This window comes from Malus sylvestris, chromosome 7 (assembly GCF_916048215.2).
Source record: "Malus sylvestris chromosome 7, drMalSylv7.2, whole genome shotgun sequence".
NCBI classification, from domain to species: domain Eukaryota; kingdom Viridiplantae; phylum Streptophyta; class Magnoliopsida; order Rosales; family Rosaceae; genus Malus; species Malus sylvestris.
In genome coordinates, this window is record NC_062266.1 from 15,121,250 (window position 1) to 15,132,929 (window position 11,680).

Here is an 11,680-nt window from a genome sequence, read left to right on the forward strand (position 1 = left end):
CAGTCAGCCCATATGGGCTGTGTTCAATTGTGTGCCCAACTAGCTGGATAACAATGAGAAATTCTGACGAGACAATGTCACTAGTTGAAATGCATCAGTAAGTTAATGTGAAATGCATATGTATAAACAAACCTTTGAGGTGAAATGCCACAGCCTTGAACACTTATTCCTAGTAGCAAGAACCCTTAAGGAAATATTCTAAAAACTAATTGGAGCATGTGTGACACAATTACAATATTGATAAGGAAATCCAAATACAAAAGTCTGGACTTCACAAATTTCCGTTCAATGTTCCCTTTTATTCCTGCAAAGCTACATAATTATAAATAAATGGAATCAAATGACAATATCACTCCATAAAATTAAATAGAATTACAAATAAATCACTGCATTGAGTACCTAAAAGTGGAGCATAAAAAACACTACATTTTCTAGGTAGATTTTCCTGGGAAACAAACAAAACGTAAGGAAGAAAACGGACCTTATCCCTGCAGAGCGTTGCAGGTGATCGATAAGATAATGACAAATGCGAATTCTGAAACCTTAGCGAGTGTAAGTAAAGCGTGAGTCTCTCTCTCTCTCTCTCTCTCTCTCTCTCTCTCTCTCGGTGTAACGTTTAGATTTTTTTGGTCGAGGGAGCGCGAAGGACAGAGGAGGGGAGAGTTATATTAGGAAATGTGAATAATGTATGTTTTGATTAAGACACTGCATCATATGATTTATGATCAGATGACGTGATGAAATAAAGGACGTATGATGTGAAAAAGGAAGAATGTTTTGAATTTCAAATTTTGATAATTGTGGGACCATGATTTTCCAGGGCCGAAGTAAAGCTGATCCGAATACTGTTACCGTAAAAGTTCGATCATGGACTCACAGCTCCAGGTGGAGCTCTATCAGACGGAGCAAGGTGCCACCATCAATCTACTCTGAAGCACTAGGTGGAGTCCAACCGACTTTGGTGGATGACCGTGCTTGTTCCGCAAGACAAGCGATTTGATCCGGATAGGACACAATCAAATCTTATAAGTCTTGGATTCGCTACAACCTAGGGATAGACGCGCACCGCAAGTAATCACACTCCAAAGAGAATGCAGTATCTACTTACTAGATATCTTCTAGGATTCTTCCGGTATAGAACGAGGATTCAATCCTAAAAAGGTATTTGTCCCATGGTACAAATACACCAATCTAGGTTCATCTACGATAACGCAATCTAGACACTTGAATTTTATTGCCCCGTTTCTTGAGTCTAAAATTCATTCACTAGCTTGACCGTCGGAGAGCCTTTGGCCGGCACACTCTCTTGGCCTAAGGTGTGCTTATAGTTGTTTCATTGTTTTGTAGATTGCTTAGGATTACATGGATTTGTGCTCAACCGCTGCTCACGGAAATGCGCGCTCACGGAAATGCGCATATTTGGTTCCAACAGTAATCATTCCATGAATTTTCTTTTTTCCAAACTAAACGTTCTTGATTTAATTAAAGGAGAAACTAATGAAAAACCTTTAAAAACTTTGTGCTTAATCATCAAAACCAAAATTATTTGGTAATACTCAAAATGTGCATAAGGAAAAGATGACAAAGCAGTGCTCTACGGAGACAATTCCAAAAGGCCAGCGGGAAGTTCACGTGGTCTTCATGAAAATAAATGGTAAAGGACAAAGAAAGGATAGCCACAAAATGAAGAAAAAGACAAGTAAATAAAAACACTGGCACTCATACTTTTAGAAACTGTGCGACAAATTCAAAAACAGAAATTTTTTGAAGGTCACTTTTAGAAACAGTTGTACATAATTGTACAACTTTATAAAAAGCATTTTTGTAGTTTAGCGGACCAATTTGTGTATAAGAGAGTCTTCCCTCCTTCATTATAGACACCTAAACTTTAGACAAACACACCACTCAGTACACCTCAACCCGCAGAGCTTCCGAAGCTTTCCTTTCCCATTTGTAAACTTCCTTCTTTGTAAGCATCCTTTGTAATCATCTTCTGTATATCAATAAAAGAGCAAGTGTACATATTCAAGCAATCGTTAGTGTTAAGTAAGTTTTTCTTTTTTTCTTTTAGTGTGTTTGTTTAATCAGACTTTCCATTACAAAATAGGGAAACACTATTGTATTTATATTATTAGCTTACTAAATTTAAAATCATACTTTGTTCGAGCACTATGTTATAGTTGAATATTTTCCATACAAATAACTGAACATAACTAGGGTACCTATGAGTTTTTTGTATCTTTGAGTTCAACCTTTAAGACTTTATCCCTGCATTGTGAGTGCCATCATGTTGAAACATGTCGAGCTTCATGTGCAAGGTTTTAAGTCTAGTTGTTATAATGCTCATCCGACTATTAACTGAGCCTTTGCTTTGAATTCGGTATTAAGCCAAGTTTAGCATTTTAATAGTATAATTATAATAGTAAAGTACCTTGAATATGGAAGTAATCAACAACTAAAGCACACACTTGTTTAACTTGTATGAACACTGTATATTATTGTCTTTGTAGACCTTGTCAACCACAACCAGTAAGAATATATTATCCTAGACACCTAACTATAACTAGCATAAAAAGAAGATTAGCCTATATTTCTAACTATAACTAGCATAACAAGAATCTGAAGAAGCAGAAGTGTTCTCTTGGTTAGCTTGAACATCCTTCATTTATTAATAAATATAAAAACACAAAAGTGCAGCATAACGTACTAGCAGCAAAAAGAGCAACAGATCATACTTTAAAGATGTTGAGAAAAAAAAAAAGAGTTTTCAAGAAATCAATTAGCTATAACATTAAAAAAAAAAATTTAATTTACTTGAATACAATGAATTTACTTGAATGTTTTTACACCAGGCCAAACAAAATCTGAAAAATAAAGTAATAGAAACAACAAACATTTGTTGACAATTTCATCTTCCTCAAAAGACTTGCTGCTCATAAACAACTTCATCTTTCTCCACTCCCTGTAAAAAATACATAAATCCAGTTGGTGCAACGTTTAGCTCAATATTCACCACATTTATTTAGGGCACACTAGTACAAAAAATACTTTGCGCGACGTAGGTCCTTCGTCTCGCAAAGTCAAAAAAAGTCGCGCAAAAATTAGCCCAACGAACCTTCGTCGCGCACCAACAGTTGTGTGACAAAGAAGTGCCCTGCGTCACACAGAGTGGTTTTGCGCGATGCAGGTCCCTACGTTGTGCAAAACTACTTTGCGAGATGCAGGTCCCATGTCGCGCAAAACCACCTTGAGCGACGTTGGGACTTGTGTTGCGCAAACCCTTGTTTATTTTTTTTTGGCAAATATATTTTTATTTAATTTTTAATAAATATTGTAATTAAATTCTAAACAATAATTAATAAACCAAGAAAAAGTATTTAATTATAAAATATATGAAAATGTACATACAAGACGTCTGAACAAAAAAGAAAAAACTACAATAAGTAGTTTTCTAGGTTTAATACATCATGCTACTGGGTATCGACTGGGCAAAGTGGCTGGGAGGTCGAAGGTGGAGCAACATCAAGTACTGGCATTGGGACATAGAGGTCGGACATCGCTAAAGCCTGTACAATCATACTCATTTGCTCACCCTGGGTCCACATCTGCTCACCTTGGGCCGCAAGCTGACCTTTTAGGGTTGTCACTTTCTCCTTAAGGGCATTGACCTCTATTGTGGATGATTTGGAAGAGGAGGCACCCGTCTCATGAACCATCGCCTTCCCCATACACCGAACAACCTTGCCATGATGACTACTGAACTTCTGATCCAAGACCTCAGTCATGATCTAAAGACTTGCATCCTTGGGTACAATGACGTCCTCGATCGGGGTCTCCAGGGGAAGCTACGATGTTGCTTCTTGGAGAACAACAGTGCACATTGGTCACACACCGACGATGAGTGATCAACTGTGACATCTATACACTTTTTGAACCATAAAAATATAACATTAGAAACTAATCCTTTCTTGCATTTGAAATTAATCAATTAGCAGCCAAAGTAATATAAGTAAGTAGGTTACCAACATTCTTAATTTGAAGAGAGGAACTACCTATCCATTTTCATAACCAACAAAAAAAGTGCATCAAGTGAAACAAAAAAGAATGGGTAATCCGACATTGGGAATCTATGATAAATTTTAAAGATTATTTAAATCATTATTTATAACAACTAAAACTTGTTTTAGGATGCCCAATAAACACTCGAGTAAGCAGACATTGTAATCAATCAATGGTACCAAAACTTCATCACACTAATTGATATGATCAAAGTACCGTACAAAAACAGTTTACTTCGTACAAGCCATTCAACCGAACACATGACCATAGAGACTAACTAGTAAGCAGGTAGGAAGGTAAGAGAAGCAACTGATGCTCTTAGGGGATATAAATCCCATAATGTTAAGTCGAGATCTAAACACCTTGAGAAATGCATGTTCAAGTTCCAATAACCAGCAAAAGATAGCTTGCATAGTTCACCAGGAACCAACTATGTTAGTTCCTATACAGTCTAAGTCTAATCAATGAGATTCACAATTATTCTAGGGAAGAAGTTAGAATCGATATGCATGGATGCAACAAATATTCATGTTAATTATATATACGTATACATATATTATGAAGATCGACCTAGGTTTTTTAGCCCAACAAAGAGGGCCAAATGGGATGCACGAAAAGTTGTTGAAGGTAATAATACCTAGAAATTATTACATTACAAAAACCCTACCGATTTATTTAAGCATGCATTCAAATTTGAAAGTATAAAGAGTGATTTTATACTGATGAGCTTGTTGACGTTCTCTGACATAAGTGGGTCTAATATGTCAATTTTTTATTCTAAATAGTTTAATTGAAACATAAGATAGTACTGTTGCTAAACTGTATGTGTTACTAATCAGGGAAGAACAAAGAAGAAGCAATGGCTAAATACATCACAAAGGTGAAGCAGCTGCAACAACAAGAAGTAGCCTCCACATAGATCATACAACATTAATGGAGTTCTATATCTATATCTTAAACATTTCCTAAGTGTTTCAAGAAGAAAACACATACCAGAATGTAATAAATCAATAATTTTCAATTTCCACAGCTTCTGCTTTATAATTAAGTCATGATGTACTGCACTTATGAGTAGAAATGTTTTTCAAATAAGAGCTCTAAACAAGCTGTTGTCCATAGATTTGAACTTAGTTGTCCCTAGATTTGAACTGAAGGATTCTTCAAATAATGGAGATGCAAATCCCATAAACTAGGGCTTTGAGGCTCTAATGACTTGGTTTACAAAGAATGAGATATAAACCTAGAATCTACAAATTCGCATCGTAATTGATTACGTTTGTATACTGAGACTTACTTCAGAGACTAAAAACATAAGATCCATAGAATATCAAGAATCATAAGATCCATAGTCCCAATATTTAGCAATGGTAAAAAAGAAAAAAATGTGTCGAGGAATCCTATAAACTTTACAAACTAGTAAAAATCTGCCTCTTGTTGACAACCAAAGACAAAAGTGAGAACAAACATCCAGTTTATTTTCATTACCAACGAACACACCATGTTTAATCAAGTGAAATGTTCATCTGACTGTAAATGTGGACAAGGAAATGCTCAACTGATAAAACAGAATGGAATTTGGGGTATGCCTATGTGTATCCAGCAGCTAAACATTATCTATACATTTCCTCCAAGCATTTGAGTCAAATACTGTAAATTCTAACAAGAAAATGGCACACATAATATTATAATTAGAAAGAAAAAAATTGAGGACATTCAAAGAAGAAAATAGTGAAGGAATAGAACCAAGTCCTCGAGCAATATGCTAACCTGGGTCAATACTTGCTAGCTGGCTGGGAATTGAAAGTCTATACCCAAATTGCTTCAAACTACAAACAAGGAACAATGATAGGATTTTTACTACTCATGTGAATGCGATAAAAACCTCCTATTTTACTTGCAAGAATCACAAGGTTATTGTAATATAAACGGATTTCGCAAGGTCATTCTCCACAGGGATTATTAAATAATTCAAAACAAACCAGATTTCAATTAATGATTGTAATGTAGAAATTTAGATGATTGATTTTATAATCTACTTAAGGTAAAAACGAATTTAATGAATTAAAATAGATAATCTGCAATATTAAAGCTAGAGAGAAGAAAACAGTTATGAAAAAAAAATCAAATTGAGACGACACTAGGGTTCCACCATCACCTAGCAATCCTATGAACTTTTACCCATTACTTATGATCTACACATGCCACTTTGAAGGTTAGATTTTCCTAATTCATATTCTACCTGGAACCTCCAACGTAGAACGTATATCTAACATGCAACCCGTCCGGACGTTCGGATCGAATATGAACATGAAAGACTCATTATGCTTTATGAAAATCCTTTGAAAAACCATGCAATCCTTAAGACGTGATATTCATCCTAAGCGAAATTACAATTATTAATCACAAGAAGCCAGCGTCAATTTCAGGGAACCTTCCGACCAAAATTGCATCAAATTACTTTTCTAAAGATCCTAATGGTGATCAAGCATTAAAACAATTAGATAGTTTTTATCCCGGTGATTAACAATTCAAAGTACGCATGCAATCGATCATAAGAAATTAAATAAAAATCACATATTCATGCTAAGGCTCAAGGCTTCGCCCTAGCAATAGAAATTAGTTCCGCATACTCATAATTGAAATCATAGAAAATATATTCAAGAAAAGGATTGAAAGCACCTTCAAGTAAAAAGTCTTCAAAACCCTAACAATTCTCTCTGTCTCCCAAAATTGCATAAAAGAAAGCATCCCCCCAAACTGTAGACGGCTAAGCAATATATTTCCAAGCCTCCTCCCAAAACCCTAGAAAACATAACCCTAAATTAAATGATAAAAATTCGTCTAAAATCTGAACAGCCACGTTTTGGCCCATACGCTGCTCCAAAACTGGCCCAATATAGCTGAATTTAATGTTTGGACTATTCTGAACACTTTTCCAGAAGGCCACGAACCCATCCGAGGTCATCTTGGGCTCCAAAAACGCAATTTAAGCCCAAAAACGTCACTTTCCAGCACTGCGCACTGCTTCTTTATTTCATCGTCAAAAAATCACCGCTTGGTGGAAAAATCCCAAATTTTGATACGATCAAGCTAAGTGACTCACGAACGTCCTCCAACTGGAATTACTCCAAAATTCGTCCATTTGATCCTGTTTTGCTCCAGAGGAAGCCGAAAGTCCTATATTGAAAATACAATTCAAAGTATCAAAATTCTTCCAAAATATTAACCAAAATATACTAAGATTAGGGTAAAATATATAATATAAAATCTACTCATCAAACAACAACAATGAAATTCTTAAACCTTGAAATTCAGCCCATTTCCTAATAATTTATCCCAACTAAAAACCCTGATTCAATCCCCATTTCAAAATTAAAACCCTAATTCCCATTTAAAAAATTTTAAACCCTGAAATCCATCACATGCCCTAGTAATTTATCCCAAATTAAAACCCTAGATTCTAAAATTCATCTCAATCCTCAATCAAAATCCTTAATTTCACAATTTCACAATTTGTAATTAGACTTACTTTCAAGGAGAGATACGAGCATGACGAAGGGGTAGTGGCTGCTCGTCGTTTAGAATGAGAGGGATAGAGACAACCGAGAAAGTAGTGGAGGTGGTTGGATTTGAGATTGTGAAGAGGAAAGAGAGGTCTGGGTTCAAGATTTAGGGTTCGAGCTTGCGAAGAGGAGATAGAGGTCTGAGTTCAAAAAAAAAAAGAAAAAGATAAGGAGGAAGGCTACGAGAGAGGATGAGGAGGGTGGGAGAGAGAGGGAGAGAGAGAGCGAGATGAGCAAGAGGAAAGAGAGAGACTGAGTGAGAGAGTTCAGGTGTGGGAAACTTTTGTCTAAACTTTGGAAAATTTAAAAAGAGCGCCCATTTGCACCGCCAAAATTATCCCAAATTGCACGAAGTAGGTTTGCATTTTGACGTCGTGCAAAGTGTTTTTGTGCAATGATGGCATTATGGCGTCGCGCAAGGTATCTTTTTTATTTGTTTATAATTTTATAAAATTTACTGAAAATGTGACTTTACTCTCTTCAAATTCAATTTTTTTTTACATAAAACCCACAATAATTGACACACCCCGTCCCAAAGGAGGGCATGGATCGATCTACGTAGTGACGTATTTTATATAAGTTATATATTCTATCGATATGATTTCTGAGGTTGGATTTGATTATTGTTCTAGGCACCGATCGTCATGACGCCTTGATGTGTGGTGCTAGGGAGTTGCTGGGCGAACTCCAAGTGAGTGGGCAATATTTCTGTTTATACCTATATACTACTGATATTTTTCCCAGAAATTGAATTTAAATGAAGGTACGTTTTAAAATGTCATGCATGCATATTATGAGATATATGAATTGATAATTGATGCATATATATATGTGAATTGGTGTTGTGGACGCACAGGTGAGTATCAGGTGAGTTTTATGCTATTCATGTGAATCATTGATGATGTGAATTGTGTTGAGAGCTCATAACCTGCACCCCTAGTGTTAGTGCTTATATTATTCACCGCACCGCACGCTCACCTTGGATCCAAGTAGGTGCATGTCGTACAAACCGATAGAGGGTTCCGACATGCTAGTCGTACAGACCACTAAAGGTGGCTCCGACTGGTAGGTGACCTTAGATTATGTGCACAGATGATTGATGAGAGAAGCACTAGAGCGTATTATTACACCATTCTTGTCGTACAGACTACTTCAGGTAGTTCCGACTTATGTGCAGAGTAGCGCCGTACAGGTCACCGTGGTGACTCCGGTTGGATTGGATATTGAGCTATAGAATTAACCGTACAGGACCAACTGCAGGGTCTCCGGTTGATTCCTTATTTCACCTGTTATATTGATGCATCCATATTCTGTTTTTGACATTATGACATGGCATACTTTCTGGTTTTGATAAAGATTGATGATTTGAGATATTTGAAGGTATATGCTATTATGTTATTTTTTGTGAAAGTATATAGGTTTTACAGCGAGGGGTTAGAAATGTTTTAAATGAAATGTTTTCGAAAAACTTTGTTTTACTGACCCACTCAACTTTGTTTTGCGCCCCTCCAAGTTCTAGATAGCAGAGCTTTGGTGGCCACGAGGAATCCAACGGTGTTCTGACAGAATTCACAAAAGTAGGACTCACCCTCGGGTGTTTCATCTTAGTAATTGTATCTTTAAAGCTTCCGAACTGTGTAAATGGTTACGTCACACTCTCGTGACGGCCAGCATGCCCTCATTCGGGACGGGGTGTGTCAATAATAATCCTAACAAAAACCCGACCCGATCTACAATAATAAATTTGAACATACTTAATAAATATACATATCATTCAATTTCTTAAGTGTATACGTACAAAATAAATAAATTTAAATCTACTTAATAAATATATATACCACTGAAATTGATGGGATATGCATTGTACAAAACTAGTTTCAAAGATCTAACTGTCAAACTTTTTTGTATATACTTCGGGATCGCATACGCCAAAAATCACAAAAAATAAACATTCAGAGATCAAGTAAAGGGACACAATTTTTTTATGGTTATAAACGAAAAATCACGATTTAACGGTTATTTTAACTCTGATTTTGGTGATTTTTTTTATAGCAACACTCCTTGATCCTATATGAATACAATGAATGAATTCGATCTTCAATTTATAATATTTACACTAGTGGATACCACAAAATCTTATGTTATACTTAATGAAGTATAAATAAGTGCTAGCGAATCTATCATTTTGATAGGGTATGCATTGTACGAAACTAATTTCAACGATCCAACCGTCAAACTCTTTTGTATATACTTCAAGATCGCATACGCCTAAAAACGCAAAAAACAAAGATTCAGAGATCAAATAACGGGACAAAACTTTTCGATGGTTATAAACAAAAATCACGATTTAACGATAGTTTTAACTCCGATTTTGATGATTTTTTTTATAGATACACTCCTTGATCCTATATGAATACAAAGAATGAATTCGATCTTCAATTTATAATATTTACACTAGTGGATACCTCAAAATCTTATGTTATACTTAAGTGTTAGTGAATCTATCATTTTGATGGGGTACGCATTGTATGAAACTAATTTCAACGATCTAACCGTCAAACCTTTTTGTATATACTTCGAGATCGTGTACGCCTAAAATCGTAAAAAACAAACATTCAATGATCAAGTAATGGGACAAAACTTTTCGATAGTTATGAACAAAAATCACGATTTAACGGTAGTTTTAACTCCGATTTTGATAATTTTTTATAGATACACTCCTTGATCCTATATGAATACAATGAACGAATTCGATCTTCAATTTATAATATTTACACTAGTGGATACCACAAAATCTTATGCAATACTTAAGTGTTAGTGAATCTATCATTTTGATGGGGTACGCATTGTACGAAACTAATTTCAACGATCCAACCGTCAAACTTTTTTTTTATATACTTCGAGATCGTGTACACCTAAAATCGCAAAAAACAAACATTCAGAGATCAAGTAACAGGACAAAACGTTTCAACGGTTATAAACGAAAAATCATGATTTAACGGTAGTTTTAACTTCGATTTTGATGATTTTTTATAGCGACACTCCTTGATCCTATATGAATACAATGAACTAATTCGATATTCAATTTCAAATATTTACACCAGTGGATACCACAAAATCATAAGGAAGAAATAATTTTGTTTTGAAACCATTCATTAAGGTCTACAAAAGGTGATTAAATTTGCCTGGCTGCAGAAATTTTATTAAACTAAACTTTTAAAAGGTCACATTATATTCGCACATCAGTTTACAAAAACCATACAAAAATAGTTCTCCAAACTTCACTTCCTCATTTTGTACTAACCCATCCTCTCAGAGGACTAAGAACAGTTCTCTAAACTTCACTTCCTCATTTTGTATTAACCATACAAAAACAGTTCTCTAAACTTCACCCCAACAATAAGAAAGCAATTCGTTCTGATTTCTAAAGTTTAAAGAGGGGAAAGCTACATATGTTATCTTTCAGCACAGGAGAAAATATCAAAAATCCTCATTTTGTGGGCAATGCTTGGGAAGGCACTGTCTCATAAGCAGCAACTGTGGATGTAGAAAGGAGAATATTACACTCAAGTGTTCAGCCATTTTCCACAATCTCATGGATGGCTTCACTGACAGCTCCATCCTCTGATTTAACAGTAAGTTTCATCGCAACCTCCTTCCATGAACTTTCAATTCCAAATAACAACCGCACACGGACCTTGAGATTTTGCAGAATGCATTGCATACTTGTCTGGAACCAATCCTTTCTTATCAGTGACACCATAACACAGCAAAAGCTAGAGAGAGAGATTGTACATAAAGTCAACATACAATATGTAATCTGCTACACATGCACAAGGAATTTACAAAGCTAGATTATCTAAGGCCATTCGACTATGTCACGATATAATTTCAGTACGTGGAATCTGATAACTAATGAAGTACAAGGCCTGCTTGCACATGAATGACCAAGATTATTGGGGTCTCAACTATACAATGCTACGCTCATGTGCCCCAAATTCACAACCATTAGGCGTCAACAACTCAGCCCAGCAAAACCAACTTCAAAAAAGCTTTAG

The 11,680-nt window shown here is 35.6% G+C and overlaps 1 long non-coding RNA gene across 1 annotated transcript; it reads left to right on the forward strand.

Annotated features, from left to right (window-relative positions):
- Nucleotides 1-1,905: 1,905 nt before the first annotated feature.
- LOC126628814 (uncharacterized) lies at nt 1,906-5,086 on the forward strand. The gene is made up of 2 exons (XR_007625607.1): nt 1,906-2,046; nt 4,899-5,086. It is a non-coding gene; the product is annotated as an uncharacterized LOC126628814 (long non-coding RNA).
- Nucleotides 5,087-11,680: the final 6,594 nt, after the last annotated feature.